At 42.3% G+C, this 23,064-nt stretch overlaps 1 long non-coding RNA gene across 1 annotated transcript in view; it reads right to left on the reverse strand.

The window, feature by feature from the left end:
• Positions 1-2,363: 2,363 nt before the first annotated feature.
• LOC121925759 overlaps positions 2,364-23,064 on the reverse strand; it is a 32,314-nt gene continuing 11,613 nt past the window's right edge. Inside the window, exons 3-4 of the long non-coding RNA XR_006102949.1 lie at positions 8,011-8,078; positions 2,364-3,045 (exon numbers count right to left, since the gene is read on the reverse strand). This is a non-coding gene — a long non-coding RNA (uncharacterized LOC121925759). The remainder of the gene's footprint in view (positions 3,046-8,010; positions 8,079-23,064) is intronic.

Genomic DNA, 23,064 nt, shown 5'->3' on the forward strand with positions numbered 1-23,064 from the left:
TGCTAACTGCCCTCCCAATGATTTTGACCAATGGCAACCCTATGGATGAGACATCTCCAAGACCCCCTGGTCTCCAAAGCTCTGCTTAACTCCTTCAACCCCATAAAACCCATAGTAACCTCCCTAATAGAGTCCATCCATCTAGCATGCAGCCTTCCTCTCTTTCTGCTTCCCCCACCTTTCCTAGCATTATTGCTTTTTCCAGTGAGTCATGCCTTCTCATGATGTGACCAAAATACGACAGCCTAGATTTTGTCATCTTGGCTTCCAAGAGATTTCTGGCAAGATCTGCTCTAGGGCCCATTTGTTTGCCTTTTTATCTTTCCATGGTATCCATAGTACTCTTCCCCAGCACCACATTTCAAATGAATTGATTTCCTTCCTGTCTTCTTTCTTTTCTGGGACATGCAGCCTAACTTGAAGTTGAGAAAGGCTGTTCCAGCAGAACATCATCGTGGGTCCAAAACACACTAGAAATCATCCAGTTTGAGACTGCTTTAATTGTCCTGGATCAATGCTAGGGAATTCTGGGAATTGCAGTTTTGTAAGACATGTAGACTTCTCTGACAGAGAGTCTGGTGCCAGAATAAACTACAATTCCCATGATTCATTAGCCAGGGCAGTTAAAGCAGTCTCAAGATGGATTATTTCTGCAGTGTGTTTTGGACCTTGGTGTCTGGCAGTGTAATGGCCCTTGCTGTAGTGAAGCATGCAAGGTGACCTCACTGCGGAAAACAAATGGCCAGGGATGCAGGGAGGCGCACGGTTATCATGGATCTCTCATGGACACAGGGTATTATTGACATTGGCCAAAGGCTAGGAATATAATTAGCTCACCAATTTGATAAACTGGTGCTGTCATTTCCAATCCATCCTCTCCCATCTCAGCTTTCCCAGTAAACATGCATTGCTGTGACCACTCTTCTTGTCTTCTGTGGCACATGTTGACTTTTCAATAAAGCCATGGGCATCTCCAGTTTCTGTGAATCGATTTGGGGATTCCATGTTCTGCATATGGGGGTAATGCAGAGGTCAACAGGGACAGGACTTTGCAGGGAAGAGATGACTTCTTGGAGACTCTATGATGGAGGAATCATGTTCTTCCCCTTTTCATGTTGCCTTGGGGCACAGCAGTAGAGAGCATTCAGGTGTCTGACAGGATCCAGGAGCTTCATTGGCACTGGTCAATAGCTGAGCGAGGAAATATGACTTTTCAAGGACTAGCACCCCCAGAATTCCCCAGTTTCCTTGGTATATATGTATGTGTGTGTCCCTTCCTGTCAACTTATGGGTAACTCCATAAATTCCACACTTTTCTTAGGCAAGGAAAACTCTGAGATGGTTTTGCCAGTTCCTTCCTCTGAAACCTAGCTTACAGCACCTGGAATTCATTTGTGGTCTCCCATCCAAACACTAACCAGGGCTGACTCTGCTTCATTTCCAAGATCGGAGAGAATCAGGTGCTTTTGGAGGTATTTAGACCTCTCTAAGCCCTTCTGTGTGTGTACGTGCCTTCAAGTCGCCTGTTGACTTATGGCAACCCCATGAATTACCTAGGGTTTTCTTAGACAAGGAATACTCAGAAGTGGTTTTGCCAGTTCCTTCCTCTGAAATATAGCCAACAGCACCTGGGATTCGTTGGTGGTCTTCCGATGTTTCAGTGGAATCTCTTGGATTTTGCCCTGGATTAAGGCTGCGGCAACCGCATGCCATGGCCCTGATCCGGCCTTTGGAGGACGCAAACAGAAGAAGCAAAATGCAGCTCCTTCTTGTGCCTTCTAAAGGGCACCACATCTGCTTCAGTGCAGCATGATGACACTCTTTTGATGCTACATCGTAAAGATGCAGTGCCAAAGTGATGTCATCATGGTGTGCACCATGTAAATGGGCACACACCAAAATGGCACCATGAGGGCAGGGTTATGCTGTGCCGTAACTGCACCCACAGGCCGGCCTTTCAGTCCCTAGATTCTTTTTACATGTACTGCTTTCTAGCCAGCTGTCACTCATCTTATATTTGTGCATGTCATTTTTCCTGCCTAGATGTAGCACCTTACATTTATGTGGTTTTATGCCTTCAAGTCATTTCCAGTTTTGGGAGACCCTAAGGTGAGCCTATCATGGGGTTTTCTTGGCAGGATTTGTTCAGGAAGGGATTGTCATTGCTGACCCGTGAGGCTGAGAGAGTGTGACTTGCCCAAGTCTTACCATGGCTGAGTGGGAATTCAAACCTTAATCTCCAGAGTTGTAATTCAACACTCAAAGCACTACACTATGCTGGCTCTTTCCTTACATTTGTCCTTGTGAATATGGCAACCCTACTCCTGTAGGGGGAAAAAACCATTTTCAGATGGTTTGGGACAAGGGCTGTCTTTCCATCTTCAACAGCATCCTCTCATTTGACAGAAAAAAAAGTCTTAGGACTTTATCAAACGGGGAAAATTGGAAGTTTACCCAAAGGTTAATTTGGGGTCATTCAATGTATTTCACATAATTTCATAAAAGATTTTCAAACGATGTCGCACACAAATGGAACATAATCCAAATGCAGTCTTGAGACATCCCAGTAATAGCTGAATTTGGAAAAAATATTGAATTTATAAATCCTTTTCCACTATGAATTCACAACCAATTCTCATTTGTGTCAGTATGAAATGCATCTCCAGTTCAGCCATGGGATTACTGTTGGCCATGGGATCCTGTCCTCTGTGCGCATGCACAAACATGTTTATTTGAAATCAAGAAGCCAATGAGTACATACTCATGTGATTCATTCATTCGCATTCACACTGCTTTCTGTTTCAGATGGACGATGTGTTTGCCTGTGTGTGTGATAAGCTACTAGGTAATTTCTTGCATTTTCGGATTGCTCCCTTCCCCCTTCTTCTTCTTCTTTCGGGACAGTGATACATTCCTCCGTGTGAAAAAGTCTTTAAAAATGTTCAGGTCTTCAGTGGTTGAAAAATGCCCGCTGTTCTTTCCTCTTTGACTTTCTAATCTGCTCATTCTATTTTCTTTCTCTGATGCAGAATGATTTCGATAATCCTCAGGAGATAGGAAGGAAAAGAAATATCTTTAATTAATTTGATAAATTCCTACGCGTCGTGCCTCACAAAGCTCCCATCTCTCTCTCCAAATAAAGGCTCAGCCCAGTGGAATCTCTGCCTGCTGTGCTTTGTAGGCACATGAAAATGTTTCAAGCAGCTTCCCTGTTGGAGCATTTTAATGGGCCGAGCAAATGGAAACCTTGGGAGAAATCAAAGGGACAGAAATATTCAACGTGGCTATTTTCTCCCCCAAAAGGAGAGCAAGAGAAAGGACTCAAGGCTGCACATTTAACAACTGTGGAGAAAAGCCACAGCAGACCGAGGTGTCAATAAATGCAAGCAATTTTTTAACCCCCCTGGTCTTCGCTTTGTATTCCTGTCCCTTAGAAAATGGGAATAAAAAATAGTCTTTGCAAAGTGTATAAAGAAAGGAACTGATTTTTGCTCAAGCCTAATTTAGGAGCAGAAAAAGAATTTATCAGCGGTGCTATGGTTTGTAACTGAGAGCTGTGATATGCCCTCATCATAATTTCTTGCTCTTCTCTTTGTTTTCTTTGCAAGACTTCTTCAGAAAAGGTTTGCCATTGCCTTCTGCTTAGGCAGAGAGGATATGATTTGCCTAAGGTCGCTCAGTCTGCTGCCACACTGCAGAAATAAAGCAGCTTGATACCACTTTAATTGCAACGGTTCAGTGCTATGGAGTTCTCAGATTTGGAGTTTCATGGGGTGCCATTGCTCTCTGACAAGGAAGGCTAAATATCTCAGAAAACTACAGATCCTAGAATTCCAATACACTGAGTCATGGCAATTAAAGTGGTGTCAAACTGCTTTATTTCTGCAGTGTGGCAGCACACTCAGTGGGCTTCCAGGGCTGAGGAGAGATTCAAACCCTGGTTTCCTGGAGTCCTAATTCAACCCCAAACCTCTATACCATGCTGGGTCTTTAAAAAGAATTTTTTTGGCATCTACAATGTAAAAATAATGCCGTTTGGCACCACTTTTAGTGCTGCAGTTCCATCCTATGCAATCCTGGAGTTTGTAGTTTGACAAGATTTTTCACCTTCTTCGCCAAAGAGTGCTGGTGCCTCACAAAAATACAAATCCTAGGATTCTGGAGGATGGAGCCATGGCAGTTCAAGTGGTGTCAAGCTGCGTTATTTCTACAGTGTAGATGCACCCAAAAGGTGGGAAAGGTTCTGATCACAAAGTTCTATTCCAGGTTTCAGTCTAAACTTTTGTCTAAACCAGGGATGGACAACTGCAGAAAGCTAGGGACTGGATTAGTGACATCAGAAGGCTGCACCACATGGGGTCCCACAAAAAAAAATTTTAAGTGCCCAAACGCCCTCCCAATAGCCTCTAGGGGCATTTCTGCCGTGTTTTTGCTGGGCCTTCCTGGGCCATTTTAGGCCCCAGAGATGCCCTTTTTAATAACAGAAATGAGTGAAAGCCTCCCAAACAAGCATGCATGCAGCCCATCCTTGGTCTAAACCTATTTGGGGAATAGAGTTCCATAGGTTGCGTGGTTCCTTTAAAGTTTAGATCAGGGTATGGGAGCCATTGGTTCAGAGGAAACCTTGGAGTGGATTCACAAACCCACTGACATGGCAGCCCTGAGCCACCAGGGTCTCTGATTCAGCTTCCAAACTGGGACCAAGCCCTGTTTTCTAAGCAAGCAAAAATGTATTAGTCAAAGGTTTCATGGCCGGCATCCATAGGTTTTTTGGTGGGTTTTTCAGCTATGTAGCCATGTTTAGAATAATTTATTCATGGCGTTTCGTCAGCATCTGTGGTTGGCATCTTCAGAGAATGCATTATCTAAAGATGCCAGCCACAGATGCTGGCAAAATGTCAGGAATGAACTCTTATAAAACATGGCCACATAGCCCAAAAAACCCACAAAAACCTATAAAAATGTATTAGATGGCAAGAGAAAATAAACCGAAGAACAGCATGAAAGCCAGCCACCAACCGATGCTTTTCAAATCATTTCTGCTCCTGACTGACCTAACATCACATGAGTAGAAAGACAAAATCAATGCAACTGATAATTATGTAAGATGCGCTGCATTCCCCAGGAGGGTTAGAAATGTAATGACAGATCAAGGCTGTAGATATAGCATTAGGACATAAATCAGGCAGAGGGCAGGTTTGACACCACTTAGGAGTTTGTCCCACTAAGGAGATTGGGAGTTTACCCCGTGAATATCCTGGAAAAATCACGAAATTATTTCACACAACATCGCACAAACCCCACCGTTAAAGTGATCACAAAGAAGCATTGACGCACATCTTTTTACTTCCGGGATTTCAGTGACAATGCATTTCTAGTATCACTTTATTTGCACAAGTGCGTGTTTTCACTTTATTTGTGGGATGATTTAAATTTCCTTTAATCTCTGTTTAATTGCGAAATTAGCCCCACTGTGATAAACTCCTAAGAGATGTAGCTCCATTCTATGGAATCATGGGATTTGTAGTGTTATAAAGTCTTTAGTCTTCTCTGCCAGAGAGTGCTGGTGCCTCTGAAAACTACACATCCCAGGCTTCTGTAGGATGGAGCCATGCCAGCTAAAGTGGTGTCAAACTGCATTATTTCTACAGTGTTGATGCACACTCATCAGTCCTATCTGTCACTTGAAAGGAGTTTCAACCACTTGCTGCACTTTTCCCTGCAGCCTCAAGTATTTCCCCCGAATGCCGTTGGAGTTCTTACTTTTAAAGAGATGGAAAAATCTAGGCTTTTTTAAAAACAGAAATAAAAATCTATACCTTCTCCCTTTTGCCCAGTGGAATCTTAAAATACAACTAAAGAGAAAAATAGGGACACCCCCCCCCCCCCCCCACCTTTTATTTTTCCCAGAAATAGGAGTCTCCAGAGTGTATTTGCACACTGTTCAAAATTTGGGGAAGGTTTATAGCCAGCAAATTGCTTTTCCTGCATTGGAGTTGGAACAGAAACAGCATTCAAAGGAAACACTTGAGACTGTAGGGGAAAATGTCACACGTGGTTAAAACTCCATTCAAGTGACAGACAGGAGGCAGAGGTCCCAAAAAAAGAACTTTCTCTGGAAAAACAGTCTCAGAAGAAAAGCTTGTAAAGATCACTGAGGTTTTTTGAGAAAGCAGTCATGGCCACGGCTGAAAGTTACGCTTGCCTTGGGCTAGCGATTCAATCCTTGAGGAACTTACTGGTTAGATTAAAAGAATTTACTTCGATTGTGTGTTCCTGCATGGCAGGGGATTGGACTGAAAGACCATTTAAGTCATTTCCAACTCTATGATTCTAAGAAAGACCCCCCTGACTCCATGTGCACTGTAGAATAGTCCAGTTTGACACCACTTTAGCTGCCGTGGCTCAATGCTATGGAATCCTAGGATCTGCAGTTTGTGGTGGCACCAGAGCTCTCTGACAGAGAAGGCTAAATGTCTCATGAAACTACAAATCCTGGGATTCCACAGCATTGAGCCATGGCAGTTAAAGTGGTGCCAACCTGGATTATTTCTGCAGTGCAGATGCAGCCCTTGTAAATGGATTTAAACAGAACTCTCCATTACAGGCCACTCTCAGTATCCACAGAGTCAAGCGTCCATGTCTTGAAAATATTCAATATATATATAAATTCCAAAGAGCAAACCTTGATTTTGCCATTTAATATAAGGGACACCATGTTACTGTGCCACTATATTTAATGAGACTTGAACATTCATGGATTTTGATCCTGGAACCAAACCCCATCAGACAGCAGGGGCCCACTCTAATGAGACAGTATCATTTTTTAAAAATGAAATACTTCTTATTCTCAATGTGTTATTGTGATGAGACTATAAGATGATTTAGGAGTTTATGACACTGGGACTAATTTCAGCATTTCACATAATTTAAAACATCCCACAAATAAAGTGAAAATGGTGAGTAATTGAGCGAATGATTTTCACACGCAATTGTGCAAATAAAATGATGTTGCAAATGCATTGTTGCTAAAATCCCAAAGTAAAAAAGATGTGTGTTAATGCTTCTTTGTGAGCACTTTAGTGGTGGATTTTGTGTAATGTCAGGTGAAATTGTTTTGTGTAATTAAGCTATTTTTCTGGGATATTAACAGGCTAAACTCCCGATCTTCTTCCTGTGATAAACTTCTTAGACAAATGGTGACTTATGGCTTGGTTCCAGGACTTCCCCATGGATACTCAAATCCATCCTATTATATAAAATGGCATAGTCATAGTATAATGGTGTTTGTTATCTAAAATGGCAAAATTAAATTTTGCTTTTTGGAATTAAAATATATACTGTATATTTAATTTCAAGCCATGGATGGTTGGATCCATGAATATAAAATCTATGGAGGGGCGACTAAATTGAAGCTAGTGGTAGGGATTCATGTGAAGTAGTCCAAGAGAGCAGAAATATTTTTGTCTTTTTTTAAAAGGAGAGAACTGGATTACAAATAGAATTGAAATATATAGCCATATTAGTCTGTAGAATCAGTAGAGAGATCTTGTAGCACCTTTGAGACTAACTGAAAGAAACCACTTGGCAGCATGAGATTTTGTAGGCTTGCTGCAACCTCCTGACACATTTGGAGTACTGTATTTAGTGTTGTCAAACCCCTATAAATGTGCAGTGTGGGTGTACATTTGCAAGTTATTAGTCTGGCCCAATAACTTAGGAAAGCCTAAGATGTTTTACTGTTTTAATTGCTTACATTGATTCATCCTCTCCAGAGATCTTGTGAGCTGGGTATAGAAATATTCTGCTATATTTCTACTGATATTGAAATATCCTAAACAAACCAATTTAAGTTGGCCCCATAAATCTCTGAAAAAGATACATAGGCTCACTCTGGGGTACTTTTTCTGGAGCAGACTGACATGGCTGCACCATCTCCAACAAATATGTATTACAAATATTCTGGCTAGGAGATCAATACCTGTAGAAGGGATACTTTGGGGAACATACCATAAGTTGTGATTGCGGAGGGAAAGAGTGCGGTACTCCTCACCCACAGTTCCCTTTTCACATCGATCCTGGTGGAGAGGCGGGATAAAAATAAATTATTGTTATTGTTATTGTTGTTTTATTATTTGTTTGGTTCTTGATATTTAAATATCACAGAACTTTTGCTGCCCCAATGTAGAGATGGAGCTGAGATGTGTTTTCAAGATAGGCAGCAGTATGACACCGATTTCCACGAAGGCAGGAGGTACTTTGTGTGAAGTCAGTAGCCAGCATGGCAAAGTGGTTTGAGCATTGGACTACAACTCTGGAGACCAGGGTTCGAATCCCCGCTCAACCGTGAAAACCCATTTGGTATGTTAAGTCACATACTCTCAGCCACAGGGGAAGGCAATGGCAAACCTCCTCTGAACAGCTCTTGCCAAGAAGGCTCCATGGTAGGTTCTTTAGTGTCTCCAGAAGTTGGAAACAATTTGAAGGCACACAACAATGTGAAACTTCAGTTTAAATGCTTAAACTGGTTGAAAAGGAACAGAGGCCCATAAAAAGCTCTGCAAATGGATTCGGAGAGGCACCCGTAATGTTTGTTTTAACGTTGGGTTAGCCCTGTGATCTTGACTCAAAGAGAAGTGAGATAAGTTTATGATACTTTGCACAATGCAGCCAGAATTCTCCGTGTGATGGAAAGCAATTATCGGGAACATTTCAAGCTTCCTTTCATAAAAAGTCTGCAGCGTGAGTGCCTTTAACATTCTTAAATTAGCTCAAGGCCTGTCATGTTGGACTGAGAGGAAAGGTGAATAGGATGGAGAGTGAATAGTCTGAAAAACAAAGTTTTGTAAGTTTGCTTGCTGTTTGCCGGCTTGAATTTAGTATGAATAAGTTGAATAAGAGACCTTCAAGCCACTCTATTATCAACTGCTGTGCTCAGCTCTTGCAAATTCAGGGCTTCCTTGATCATGCAATCCATCTGTAATGGGTATGTAGAGAGATCATGGAGCACCTTTGAGACTAACTGAAAGAAAGAAGTTGGCAGCATGAGTTTTTATAGACTTCAGCCGACTTCCTCAGATACATTTGGTGGAGTGATGGATCCACCAAATGCATCTGAGGAAGCAGACCTATGTCTACAAAAGCTCATGCTGCCAAGTTCTTTCTTTCAGTTAGTCTCAAAGGCACTACATGATCTCTCTACATACCAATTCCACAGACTAACACGTCTATACCTTTGAATTCCACATCTGCAAAGGGGTCTTCCTCTTTTTCTGCTGCCTTCCACTTTTCCCAGCTTTACCACTGTTTCCAATGACTCACGCTGAAAATACTCAGGAAAGATTATAATGCTTGATGAAGTGGAAAGCACTAAGAGGAGCAGAATGCCACAATCAAGACTCAGGGCTAGTCTACAATAAACATATTAAATCGCTGTGGATTGTCGTATGTTTGTATCCAGGCTTAATTGTCTTCACTTTCCTGTGCAAATCCACATCTATTTGCCCTCCTGCTGAAAATGCTCAGCCATGCAAATCCATGCAAAGTGGACAGACAGCCACATGTTCAATAATGCACATTTGAGTGGTTATTCTGGCAAAAACAGTGAACCTTTTCTCAGCAGAGTTTCTAGTGTTTTTTTAGGGAGGCATAAAAAGCCCAAATTCCTCCAAATCGTATGATCACAATCTATTCTATTAGCATGAAGTGTATTTTAATTTTGTAGTGGGTGACCTTGGGCAAGTCACATGCTCTCAGCCTCAGGGGAAGGCAATGGCAAACCTCCTCTGAACAAATCTTGCCGCAAAAACACCATGATAGGTTTGGCCTAGTGATGCCATAAGTCAGAAATGACTTGAAGGCACACAACAACAACAACAACGACAAGCCCTGAGTCATGGAAGCCACAACTGCTCTCAGTTTGCAAAGCCTAAGCAGAACAATTGACAAGACCAGGAATTTTGAAGACCTCTCTCATTCATAGGGTTACCATAAACTGACTTGATGGCCCATAATAGTGTAGTTTATGGGACCCATCTTTTCCCTATTAACCTCTCATAGGCTGCTCAGAGCTCTCCCTTTCCTTGAGTTGTTTTGTTGTTGTATGCTTTCAAGTAACTTCTGACTTATGGTGACTCTAAGGCTCCAGATCATGGAGCTTTCTTGACAAGATGTGTTCAGAGGGGGGTTGCTTTTGCCTCCCTCTGAGGCTGAGATGGTGTGATTTGTCCAAACTCACCTAGTAGGTTTTTCCATGACTGAGCAGGGATTTGAACCCTGATCTCTAGAATGCTAAGGTTAATGCTAATGCTAATGCTAATGCTAATGCTAATGCTTATTATTATTATTATTATTATTATTATTATTATTATTATTATTATTATTATTATTATTTGCCACCCCTCTACAAGATGCAGTCGGAGCAGCTTACAAAGATTAAAAAACATATATTCCAAAACCCTCAATCACCCCTCTTAAAATACAATTAAACGATATAAGAATTAAAACATACTTCAAAATAAAATACACTAAAAAAATTTATACAGCAAACTTTAGACCGTGACTAAAGTGCGGTCGGAGTTCTTAGAGTTCTTCTGATGGTCGGAGAACTATTCGGGAAAGGCCTGCCGAAAGAGATCCGTCTTTATAGCTTTTTAAAAGCTGTTTAGGGTGGTAATATGACAGATCTCCTCTGGCAGGCCATTCCACAGTCTGGGCGCAACAGCTTGGAAAGTCCTTTGGGAGGTCATGGACAGCCTTGTTTTATCAGGCTGTAGCAAATTCCTCCCTGAGGATCTAAGTGCGCGGGGAGGATTATATGGAAGGAGAAGGTCCCGAAGATAGGTTGGACTCAAGCCCGGAAACTGATGGGCAGCCAGTGAAGTGAAGTACTGTACCAGAGACCAATCTGACTGCCATATTCTGAACTAATTGAAGTTTCTGGACCAAGCACGAGGGTAGCCCCATGTAGAGTGCATTACAGAAATCAAGACGTGAGGTTACCAGCGCATGTACTATGGTCTCAAGGTCCTTGACTTGCAGGAAAGGGCGCAGCTGGCGTATCAGCCAAAGCTGATAACAGGCACTCCTGACTGTCGCACTCACCTGGTTTGTCATGTGAAGCGATTGATCTAGGAACACCCCCAGACTGCAAACACAGTCCTTTGAGGGGAGTGTGACCCCTTCCAGGACTGGAGTTTGTATCCTGGGTTCAGAGTGTTTTGTCTGGATTCAGCTTCAATTTGTTTTCCCTCGTCCAGTCCATTACTGCCTTAAGACAGTCACTGAGAGGCGAGACGCCATCTGAAGTCAAAGCTGATGACCGAGACATGGAGAAATATATCTGGGTGTCATTAGCGTACTGATAACACCCCTCCCCCCCCCACTCAAACCACTCTACCATGCCAGCTCTCTTCACTCTGCTAGCCTGTTTTAAATTGAAAAATTGGCATATTCCACTGGAAAACTGCAACTATGGTACATCTGATCCCAAATATGCTTAGAATTCAAGATCTTGTAGTGTACTGTGCTTCTGCCATCTTAGCTTGGATTGGAAGCATGAAAAAGGTTAAAGCAACCATTATCTTCCTCTTTATCTGTTTTTCCCATCTTCCAGGCCCCAGTCAACAAATTTAACCCTGCAGATAAATATTTGGATAGTGGGCTCCTGCAGATGGGGCAAATGTATTGGAAAGTTGCTGGAGGTTGTGGTATTTGTTGCTATAATTTTCGTAGGTTTCCCTCCCTGCCAAATTGCTCTGGGCACCTTGTTCTGAGACTTGTATCTCCAGTGGTACCACCAGCTGGCTTGCTGGGATCTCATGGCAGCTTCCCATCATTTGCTAAAATCTCACAGCAGGTGAAGTGTGTTTATGGAGGAGATTTGGGACCGTGGTATTCCAGCTGGGAGTATTCTGGTGAATGTAGACAAGCCCCAGGAGTCTGGATTCCAACTTCTGTGTTTCCCATGATGACCACACACTCTTTGACATGAAACAGTTTCCCAGTTTTTGTAGAGTTCCTTCCATGCTTTACAAGCAGGCACAGCTACTGTCTATAGGAGCATTTTATTAAAATATATTGGCATTCATGATCACATCTTTTTGTCTTAGGTCCTATTGTTAACTGCACTAGAGTTAACACCCGATTCATGGCAACCCTGTGGATGAGACATCTCCAAGACGCCGTGTCCTCCACTGCTCTGCAAATTCAGACCGATGGCCTCCCAGACTGAGTCATAGAATCATAGAATCATAGAGCTGGAAGAGACCACAAGGGCCATCCAGTCCAACCCCCTGCTATGCAGGAAATCACAATGAAAGCATCCCCAACAGATGGCCATCTGTCTATCCATCTAGATTAGAATGTGGCCTTCTATTTTTCCTTCTTCCCCCTGAAATTCACTGGTGGTGAAGTGGAATAAACTCCCTCAGAGAGTGGTGGAATCTCCTTCTTTGGAGGTCTTTAAACAGAGATTGGATGGACATCTGTCAGGAATGCTTTGATTGTGAGTTCCTGCGTGGCAGAATGGGTTTGGTTGGATTGGATGGCCCTTGCAGTCTCTTCCAACTCTATGATTTTATGTTTCTATGATGCTATGATTTATAGTGGGGCCTTGGTATCTGCTGGGGCTTGGTTCCTCGACCCCAGTAGATACCAAATCCATGGGTGCACAAGATAAATTGAATACAATGGAATAGTAATATGGGCCCGATTTAAATGAGCCTTTGCGCCACTCCCGTCACGTGCTAGGGGTTGGCCGTCCATACCGTCCATACCGGCCTCACCCCTAGCACGTGACAGGGGTGTCAAAATGGCGGTGCCCTGTACACACAGGCGCCGCCATTTTGACGCAACGGACACATAGCATCCACACGTCCCAGCGCTTTTGTGACACTGCAAGTGCGCCATTGGCGCCTTGTGGCGTCACAAAGGCATCACAAGAAAAAAAAAACACTTTTTGTGGGTTCTTTTTGCTCCATGACGGAGGCGCGCAGTTTGTCCGCTGCGACTCCCTCGCGGAGCAAACCAGGGCAGCGGCAGACCACCCTTTTTGGGTGGTTTGTATCCCGCTGTGGTGTCCCTGACATAAAATGGCAAAAGCAAGGTTTGCTATTTGGAATGTATACTTTTTTTGGAATATTTTCAAGCTGTGGATGCTTGAATCCATGGATAAAGAATCTGTGGATACAGAAGGCCAATTATATCCTACTTATTATTGTTGCTATTGTGTGCCTTCAAGTCATTTCCAGCTTATGGCAACCCATGGACCTTTCTTGATGAGATTTGTTCAGAGGAGGTTTGCTATTGCCTTCGCATGAGGCTGAGAGTATGTGACTTAGAATCATAAAATCATGCTGCCTACGGTTACCCAGTGGATTTCATGGCTGAGTGGAGATTCGAACCCAGGGTCATAGTCCAATGATCAAACCACTACACTGCATGCATATGAACATCTAAACAGAGAATTAAGGTGTTTCCACTCTTCTTCACAAGACCCGGGAACAAGGATCACTTTTGGGTGTGATTCCAATATCTGTTGTTGTTGTTTTTCAGTTAGAGACTATCCTCGAAAAAGTCTCGAATCTCACAGTTACACACACACATCCACACTGTTTACCAAGTTCCTTTTGTGTGATCACGACATTGAATATGCAAAGGGTTTGGCAGCTGAGCCTTCTTGCAAACAGTCAACCCTCTCTCTTATAGGAAGTGGGAAGGGAGTTTTCAGACATCAAGAAACCAAGTGCGTGACTTGCTTGTGTAAATGTATTCCTCAAAAGCAAGTCTGCAAGATCAAGAAAGGTGTGGAGAGGCATACAGTAATTTGAGATGCGCTCTGCTGATGAAAGTGCTCAGGAAGCATTACTGTGGCACTGATAATACTGCCAAGATATTTATTTATTTATTAGAAATTCTATGTATCACCTTTCATTCTAATACGATTTCCGGGTTTGATAATCAAAGCACAGTGCAACAAAAAAGTTACAATCCTCAGGCACGCGTTCAAAACAGGACGTTTTGAAAGAGCGTCCTGGAGGGTGTTGTATTATTTTAAAGTGCATAGTTTTTAAGTGGTTTGAAATTGCTTTTATATGTGTTTTTTTCTGTTTTGAATCAAATGATCTGTTTTAATATTGTAATAGTTTTAATTCCATTTTAATTGTCACTTTTGTATGTTTTTAATTGTACTGTGTTTTTAGACAGTAAGCTGCTTTGAATCCCAATTTTGGGGGTAAAGTAGGGTACAAATATAATAATAACAGCCATGGCAGTTAAAGTGGAATCATAGTGCTATTACTGTATAGTCATAGGTGGTGTCTGCACTGATGGGAAAACCCAGCATACTGCCTAAGCTTCCAAACCCATGGAGACAATGAGTTGTCCGCATCACCAGCACCCACAACGGGCCGATACCAGCAGCACTGTCTGCACATTCCCCGGGAGTCCTATGGTCCTCTTTTCCCATGTCTCATGGAGTCAATGGCTATCCTATTGAATGTTGGTGTACTGTACTGATGGTATTGTTGTGCTAATGTGTGCTTGTGCAATCAATGTGCACCTCTGCAAATGGATTAGCACCATGCAAACGTGGAAGTCAAAATGCTGTGGTGGGACTTGGAATTTCTGAGTGGGAAGGGATTATTTTATTAATATTAATATCAATATTCATGAACACAAAAGTTAGAATCATCCAAGCCATTGTATTCCCCATCACCATACAGTATATGGATACAAGAACTGCACAGTGAAGGGAGCACATAAGAAGAAAATTACTTCATTTGGGATATGAAGCTTGAGAAGAGTGCTGAGGATACCATAGGCAGCCAAAAAGACAAACACATGGATCCCAGAACACATAAAGCCTGAAATCTCCCTGGAAGCCAAGATGGCAAAACAGGCTGCTGTACTTTGGCCACATCATGAGAAGACAGTCCATATGCTTAGCGGCCTGATGAATAAGCCAGTAGAGCTTCGAAAGCTTGCATCATGTATATTGTACATTCTGGTTGGCCCAATAAAGGAATCATTGGTGGATTTTTGATGTTATTGGATCCAGCTCTACACGGGTATTTTCAATCATGACATGGCAAGAAAATTCCTTTTCTTTTCAAGTTTGAAAACTATGCAGCACATGGTTTCTGGCGCATTAACAGCACCACGGGAGTGCAGAGTTTTGAGGAAAGATGACAATAATGGGCAAGGGTTTCTCCCCTATTAACTGCACACCCACAACTACAACCCACAAGGTAACTAGAAACCCACAACGTGTGGACAGTAGGTGGCACAACATTCAAGCGTTGTGGTAGAAAACTTGACACGGAGATTTGACATGGGTTTGGTGAGAACACTCTAACTGAAACCGCAGAAGCAGCAAACGAATGCTATTCCTTTGAGCAGAGACCGCCTTATTTGTTTCTGTAAGAGATTCAGAAAATAATTGAGTTTTTTACCAAACTGGAAGAGAAATTACGAAGCCAAAGGCTTCTGAAGATGCCAGCCACAGATGCTGGTGAAACGTCAGGAATAAACTCTTCTAGAATATGGCCACATAGCCCCAAAAAACCCACAAAAAAGTATGGATTAGAAATTTCCCACAAGAACTGTGAGCTATATTGAACTCACACTAGTTCACTGTTCAGTAAGTGCGTCCCCCTTTTTTCAATGAGTACAAGGAGGTGTGAGGGCAGTTTTGTGTTGAATGCCAAGTCTTTCCAGGGAAAGCTAGATTGCCTGTTTAAAGTGGCTTTTCTTATCACTCCAATATGTGTTCACCCACTGCCCTCTACTGGCTTGGTTTTGGGTCAGTGGGCATCCAATTTTGCACAGATTGGGGATAAAGGTTCTGTTGTTGTTGTGTGCCTTCAGGGGGTTATACAGACAGTGAAAATAATCCAAGATGAATCTGGGTTGAATCTCTGTTGTTCACACACATCCCAAATGCACCCAAATTAAGTCTTGTGGGAGGGCTGCCAAAAAACCCTCTTAATCCAGGTTATTGAGTTGCCCTCCAAGTTTTTATAAAGATTTACATCATCAGTAGTGTGAATAACTGGTGTGCATAGACCCAAAAAGATCTGGGATAAAACTCTGCATGTCTTGTAACATGTTCAGAATGCACTTGCATATTCGCCTCCATCTTTATTTGAATGCTTGCATATCTGAGCATTGGAACTTGCAGAGATGTGCCTCGATGCAGTTCCACAGTGTGAATGTGTGAGATTATTCACATTGTTGCGCTAAATAAAAGATGTCTCAATGACCCCCAAGTCATTCCTAACTTACAGTGATCCTGAAGCGAAGCTATTGTGGGTTTTTCTTGGCAAGATTTATTCAGAGGAGGTTTTCCATTGCCTTTCCCTGAGGCTGAGAGCCTGTTACTAGCCCAAGGTCACCTTGTGGGATTCGTGGCTGATCTGAGAATTGAACCCTGGTCTCCAGAGTCATAGTCCAACACTCAAACCACTATGCCACACTGCACCATCTCATAAAATCTCAAAATGCAATTCGTAGACTCATAGAATTGGAAGGGACCACTAGGACCAACTGATATTCAGTTATCTTTTAATTTTTGTAACCAATGTTTTAACCATCTTTTTTTTTTTATTAAAGCTGCCTTAGATGCCATTTTTGGGAGAAAGGCAGGGTATAAGTGCAATAAATAAATAAATGTATTATTTATTGGGACACCAGCTCCTGGAATTCCTCAGCTGACCATCCTGGCTAGAGAATTCTGGGCATTGCAATTCCCAATAAGCAACCATGCCAAGCTCCACAATTTCCCCATGGTTGAGCTACATCACTGCGCCTCTTTGCATACAGATAACTACTGATAACGTAGCAAATTCTTTTGAAGTTTGCTTACCACAATTGTGACAATTTTACAGCTGAAGGGTGTTAACCTAACACAGCCAGACTTTTTTCCCCTCATTCAATCAATCAAATGGGCAGAAACAGTCTGTAGGAAGATCATCAGAAAAAGCTAAAGTGTGGGATGAGTGTAGGCTTGCAAGAGTTGTTAAAATTAACAAAATTAGCAGGAGGGCTTGTGATGCACTTTTTATGTCCTACCACTAAGTTTAATTGATGACAGCACTCTGGGCCTTTTACCCCACCGCTGCCACCAAAATATATGTGATGACCACTCTGGACTCTTAGTATTTAGTAGCATGTTTTGTGTTTCAAAACTCAGACCAAGTGGTTTGTCAAACAATAATAAAAGTTTATTATAAAACAAACTGAACAGTGTGTTATGGATATGATGTTGCTGTTTTAGTCTTTCTTAGGCCCCATATAGACAGTCCAAAATAAAGCTGCTTCAGGTCACTTTGGAGGTATGCTGTTTAAATGATGCATGCGTCCTAAGTGTACGGAAGCCACGCCAAAGCCACAATCCAGTCCTAAGGACTGAGCACAGCTTTAGTGCAGCTTCTGGATTCTTAGGGTGCATGGAACGGACACAATATTCCAGTGGGGCCTGACCAAAGCATGGGCCTTGTTAGCTGCCGCATCGCACATCCCTTTCACATTTAGTCTCTTCAGCCAGGAGTCCCCCATCCTATGTCTGAGGCATTTCATTTTCCTGCCCTAAGTGCAGTACCTTACATTTCTCCCTGTTGAATTCATTTTGTTAGCTTTGGCCAGCTTTCTATCTATTCAGTGTCATTTATGAATGTGACCCTGTCCTCTGGAGTATTAGCTATTCCTTCAATTTGGTGTCATCTGCAAATTTGATAAGTATGCCCCCAATTCTGTCATCCAAGTCATTGATAAAGATATTGAACAGCTACTGGCCCAGGACAGAACCCTGTGGGACCCCACTGGTCACTTCTCTCTAGATAAAAGGAGCCATGTGTGAGCACCCTTTGGGTTGCGGCAGTCAACCAATTACAGATCCATTTAACACTTCCTTTGTCTAGCCCACGTTTTACAGTTCTTTGCAAGAATGTTCATGGGAAACCGTCAAAGGCCTTAGTGAAATCAAGATATACTATATCCACAGCATCCCTTCATCTACCAATGGTCATTTTATCAAAAGAAAGTTAGGTTTGTCTGGTATGACTTGTTCTCTGAAACCCATGTTACTTTTGTGTATGGCCTTGCCTTCTAGATGTTCACAGACTCTCTGTTTAATGATCTGCTCCAGAACTTCCTGTACTGATGTCAGACTAAACTGGACGATAATTGTTTGGATCCTTTTTCCCCTTTTTGAGATGGGGAACGTTTGCCCTCCTCCAGTCTGCTGGGATCTTCCTTTTTCAGAGTTTTCAAAGATATTGCCAATGCCTAGTTACATTGCCCAGTTCTTTGAGTACCTGGATGGAGTTCATCGGTCATGGAGACTAATTCATTTAGATTAACAAGGTTTTCGCACTATCTCTTTAGTCTTCTGTGCTTTGAATATTCCCTATTCTGTCCTGATCCATTATCTCAGGTTGAGCACCCTTTGCCTTTTCTGAAGAAACGAGGCAAAGAAGGTGTTGAGTATATCCTGCACTTTCTCTGTCTTATGTTAGCATTTTTGCCTATCTTCTCCAATGCAGTGGAACCGTACCGTTTTGCTCTTCTCATTCTTCCTTTTGCTGCGGACATATCACAAAAAGCCCGTTTATTGTTCTTAACCTCTCTAGCAAGCCTGAGTTCATTCTGTGCTTTAGCTTTTCTGACTTTACCCTACACATGCCCTGCTATTCTTTGAATTCCTTTTTTGTGATTTCCACCTTTTTCCATTTCTTATACATGTTCCGTTTCAAACTTAGCTTCGGGTTGAAAGTTTCCTTGAGTCATCCATCCTGGTTTCTTGAGACACACTCCCTTTTTCTTTCTCACTGGAACTGTTTGAAATTGTGCCTTCAGTATCTCCTCTTTTGAGAAACTCACCATCTGTCCTGAACTCACTTCCTTTTAGTATTTCTGACCATGGGATCACACCCAGTATTTCTCTAAGTTTTACTGAAAACACCTCTCCTAAAGTCTAGGATGCGTGTCTGACTATGCCTGGCTTCTCCTTCCATTGTATAACAAACTCCAGGAGAACATGGTCACTTCCACCTACATGTCCACCACTTGCACCCCATTAACCAAGTCATCCTTGTTGGTTAGGATTCAGATCCAAAATAGCTGACCCCCTTGTTGCCTCTTCCACTTTTGGAACCATGAAATTGTCTTCCAGGCAGTGAGAGAAATTTGCTAGCCTTGAGGATTTGGCTGAGTTTGACTTCCAACAAATATCAGGATAGTTTGAAGTCACCCATCACTACTACATCTCTCTTTTCTGAATGTGTGGGTTATCTGTTCTAGAAAGACATCATCCAATTCCTCCGTCTGACTTGGGGGTCTTTAGTAGACTCCCGCAATATGTCCCTTTGTTTTCCCTCCCTTTATTTTATCGCAGATGCCCATCCTGCCTTTCCAGCTATTGGGTCCTGGACTCTTCACTGGTTGTAAATGTCCCTGAACATATAGGCGATTCCTCCTCATTCTGTTTGGCCTTTTCTCTTAAAAAGGTTATACCACCTCTATTTCCACATTCCAATCATGGACTCTCCTGCCAGGTTTCAGTGAGTCCATTATATCATATTTACTTTTGTTTCACTAGGATTCGAGTCTCATCTTGATCTTATTTCTCATGCTCTGTGCAATTATGTGGAGAGACCCATCCGAAGACCATGTGTTCCCTTACTTGCTGTGCCTGTGCAAATATTTTTGCCTCCAACTGTTGGTCCTTGTACTGTTTGCCTTGTCCCTCTGTGTCAGTTTGACTATTTTTCTCAGCCTTTTGCCTTCCAGAATACTGTCTCCCTCCCTATATATCTCAGTTTAAAGCCCGTACCAAATCTTGAGATATGGCAAAGACGTTTTTGCCAACGGCGGGAGATCAACCGATCCCTTGACCAGAAGGTCCCTCCTCATAACCGCAGCCCATGATCAAGAATCCAAATTGTTCTTGGCGCTCCATCTGCGAGCCAGTCCTCCTTCACCTGAACACCAACATTTTAAAGTGTAGGTAGAATTGATGTTTTAAATATCACCATGAGTCAAGTGTGTTTGCAATAAATAAAGGTTTATTAACCACAGGATGGAATAAATAAATTTGGTTCAAAATGGGTTTACTGTTGTATTCTTAGTGGCTGTATATATAAATAAATAATGGTGTTGAGAAATCCCCTTTTGTATTCAGTCCACAGGCTATCCGACAACATTAGGTTTGCAACACAGCTTCTTTCCTCTAGAGTCTGCTTGCGACCCCAGTCCTTTCCTTGGACTCAAAAGGAACCAATTTTCCGTCCTTCAGGGCTTCCAACAGCCCAAGCCGTCACCCGGCTTGACCAGAACTTCCCCTAAGACCCCAAAGTCCCAACTGAACTGAACTCCAACCGTACAGCCAAAAGTCTGGGTTTTTTTCTCTCTCTCTCAGCTGGCATCTTGATTTGGCTGAGCTCTAGACTGCCTTCCATTGGTATCAGCTGAACCATCCTATTCAACCACACAACCCTCTCAATCCCCTTGGATAGAAGTTATAGGGCACCCAATCACTCCATCATTTCTGTGGGTTCATAAACTGTCCAAATACTTACCATAAACCAATTAGGTATACATTTAATCAACCAACAACATCATACCACACACACACACACCACACACACGACATATTCATCTGTTTACTATATTATTAGTATCGTCATTTAAGCTCATCCCTCTTCAGATACACCTGGAGCAGACTCTCAAGCTATGATATTTCCTTACCTTTTTATCTACTGGTTGGGGAGTAGTTCAAAAGTATTGTAGTACACAAACTCGATCTCAAGCAACTTACTGTTACTTCCCTTGTCTTAATAATTAAACTTCCTTCCGTCCTAGATATGGCTTGGGCTTGTTTAATGCCCCACACTCTATACCATATACATGCCTTTTCTATGGTTGTCTAAGTGTCTCTTTTCTGGGGAGGAGTTTTTTATTCATATAGAGGATTGGATTACTTGTCTATCTTATCCTCTTGGCTCAATACTGCCGCGAGCCCAACATCTGAGGCATCCGTTGTGACTAGAAAAGTCTTAGTATGTCTGGCGCCATTAGCACAGGAGCTGTGGTCATCAGTATGTTAACTCCCTAAAAAGCGTTGTCACGCTGGTCTACCAGAGGACTTTGAGCAGGTTGTCTTTCTTGGTTAATCAGACAAGGGACTTGCCATTTCACTCAAATTAGGGAGGAACTTTCTATCATATACAGCCAATCCAGGAATGATCTCACTCCTTTTTTGAAGTAGGCCTCGGCCAACTGACTATGGCTTCTACTTTTGAGGTTTCTGCTTGATGGACCCCATGCCTATAATGTATCCCAATATCGCTCTTCTTTTACCCAGGGACACTTGGAACTTTTGACTGTCAATCCTCTCTCTTAAGCTGGTTTAGTACCTCAGTCAGGATGTTGAATATGTTCACTCCAAGAGATCTAAAAATACCAATATCATCGATGTATGCCCACCACACTATTTTTAATACCACCAAAATATTGTCCACTAATCTTTGAAAGTTGATGGAGCATTTTTTAATCCAAGAGCGACACTGTAAACCATACAAGCCGTCTATGTGTGACAAAGGCAGATTTTTCTATCTTTGGGACACATGGGAACTTGCCAGTATCCTTGGTCAGATCTAATGTGGAAATATACTGAGCCCTTCCCATTCTTTCGAACAAATCTCAGATCTAGGTCGATGGGAGAGGCATCCGTTTGGGTGATCTTATTAGCACCTAATAGGCAACACAGAACTGGACGTATGATCTGGTTTCTCTACTAACACTACTGGTGAAGCCCAAGGGCACTATTGGATGGCACAATATCCCATCTTTAACATTATATCAGTCTCAAAAACCATACTGTCAGCCAATGGACCGTCACTCAATAGGAAAGTGGCTACTGGACTGCTTTTCCAGTATTGATATGATGAATATATCCCCTGGACTCTTCCAGGTATATCAGAATATATCTTCAAACCTTTCAACACATTTAGATCTCTGACTGCTGTTGGGGCGCAAGAAAGTATCCAGAGAACCTCTTGTATTCTCTTTTTGCATTTTCAAATTTCCACCAGAGGAAGGACAAGGCCGGCCTTCGTTATCGGTTTCTTTAACAGCATATAATACAATTTTTTAAAGTTAACGCCGATCTCTTTTATATTTCTAGACTTCAAGATATGATTGTCACGTATAGATGTAACATCAGAAAAACACAAATTGAAGAAGCAAAGAGAGGCATCATTACAGAGAACATCAAAGAATGAGGAACCCGAGATATTGTAATAAAAGTTTTCTCCTTCCCTCACGAAACATCAACTCAGGTTTAACTCCAAAATGTTCGGCTTCAGTAACAGTTCGTTTTCCAGACCATTCGCAACATGCAATGTCAGAGCCAGCATAGAAGAGATGGGTTTTCCATTGTGAGAAAGCAAGGGATGTCACAGATGCTTCAAGTTACGCACAGTTTTCTCCCCTGGCATAGACTGGAGACATCCAACGCAAGATTTCTGTGATGAACAGCACAAAGCAAACAATTCTCCATTCACAATGATTGTCCACTTTTTCCACCTGATGAGATTGATAGAAGAGACAACGCAACCATAGAAAAGGTAAAATTTGTTACTGCATAGTACCAAGTCAATTAATCTACAGCACATATAACTATAAATATAACAACAGGGTGTTTAGAAACTACAAGAAAATACATCTAATACAAATAATAGAAAAAATGTTTTTTTTGTGGGTTTTTTGTGGCTCTGTGGCCATGTTCTAGAAGAGTTTCTTCCTGACGTTTCGACAGCATGCTGTGGCTGGCATCTTCAGAGGAATGCTTGCCATGGAAAGGAGTTGGGGTATATATACTGTTGACCTGGAGAGCAGGACTGCTTTGCAAGTGCCTTGTTTCTGTTGCTAATGGCAGGCCTCAGGGTGGGAGGCTACGCAAAAGAGGATGGCGTTCTGCTGATTCCTGCTCATTGTCTGCGGGGAGATTTTCATCGCATCTGTTGATTTTGATCTGCTATTTTCAGGACTGGTAGCTAAATCCTG

The sequence above is a fragment of the Sceloporus undulatus genome, chromosome 3 (assembly GCF_019175285.1).
Source record: "Sceloporus undulatus isolate JIND9_A2432 ecotype Alabama chromosome 3, SceUnd_v1.1, whole genome shotgun sequence".
Classification (NCBI taxonomy): Eukaryota; Metazoa; Chordata; class Lepidosauria; order Squamata; family Phrynosomatidae; genus Sceloporus; species Sceloporus undulatus.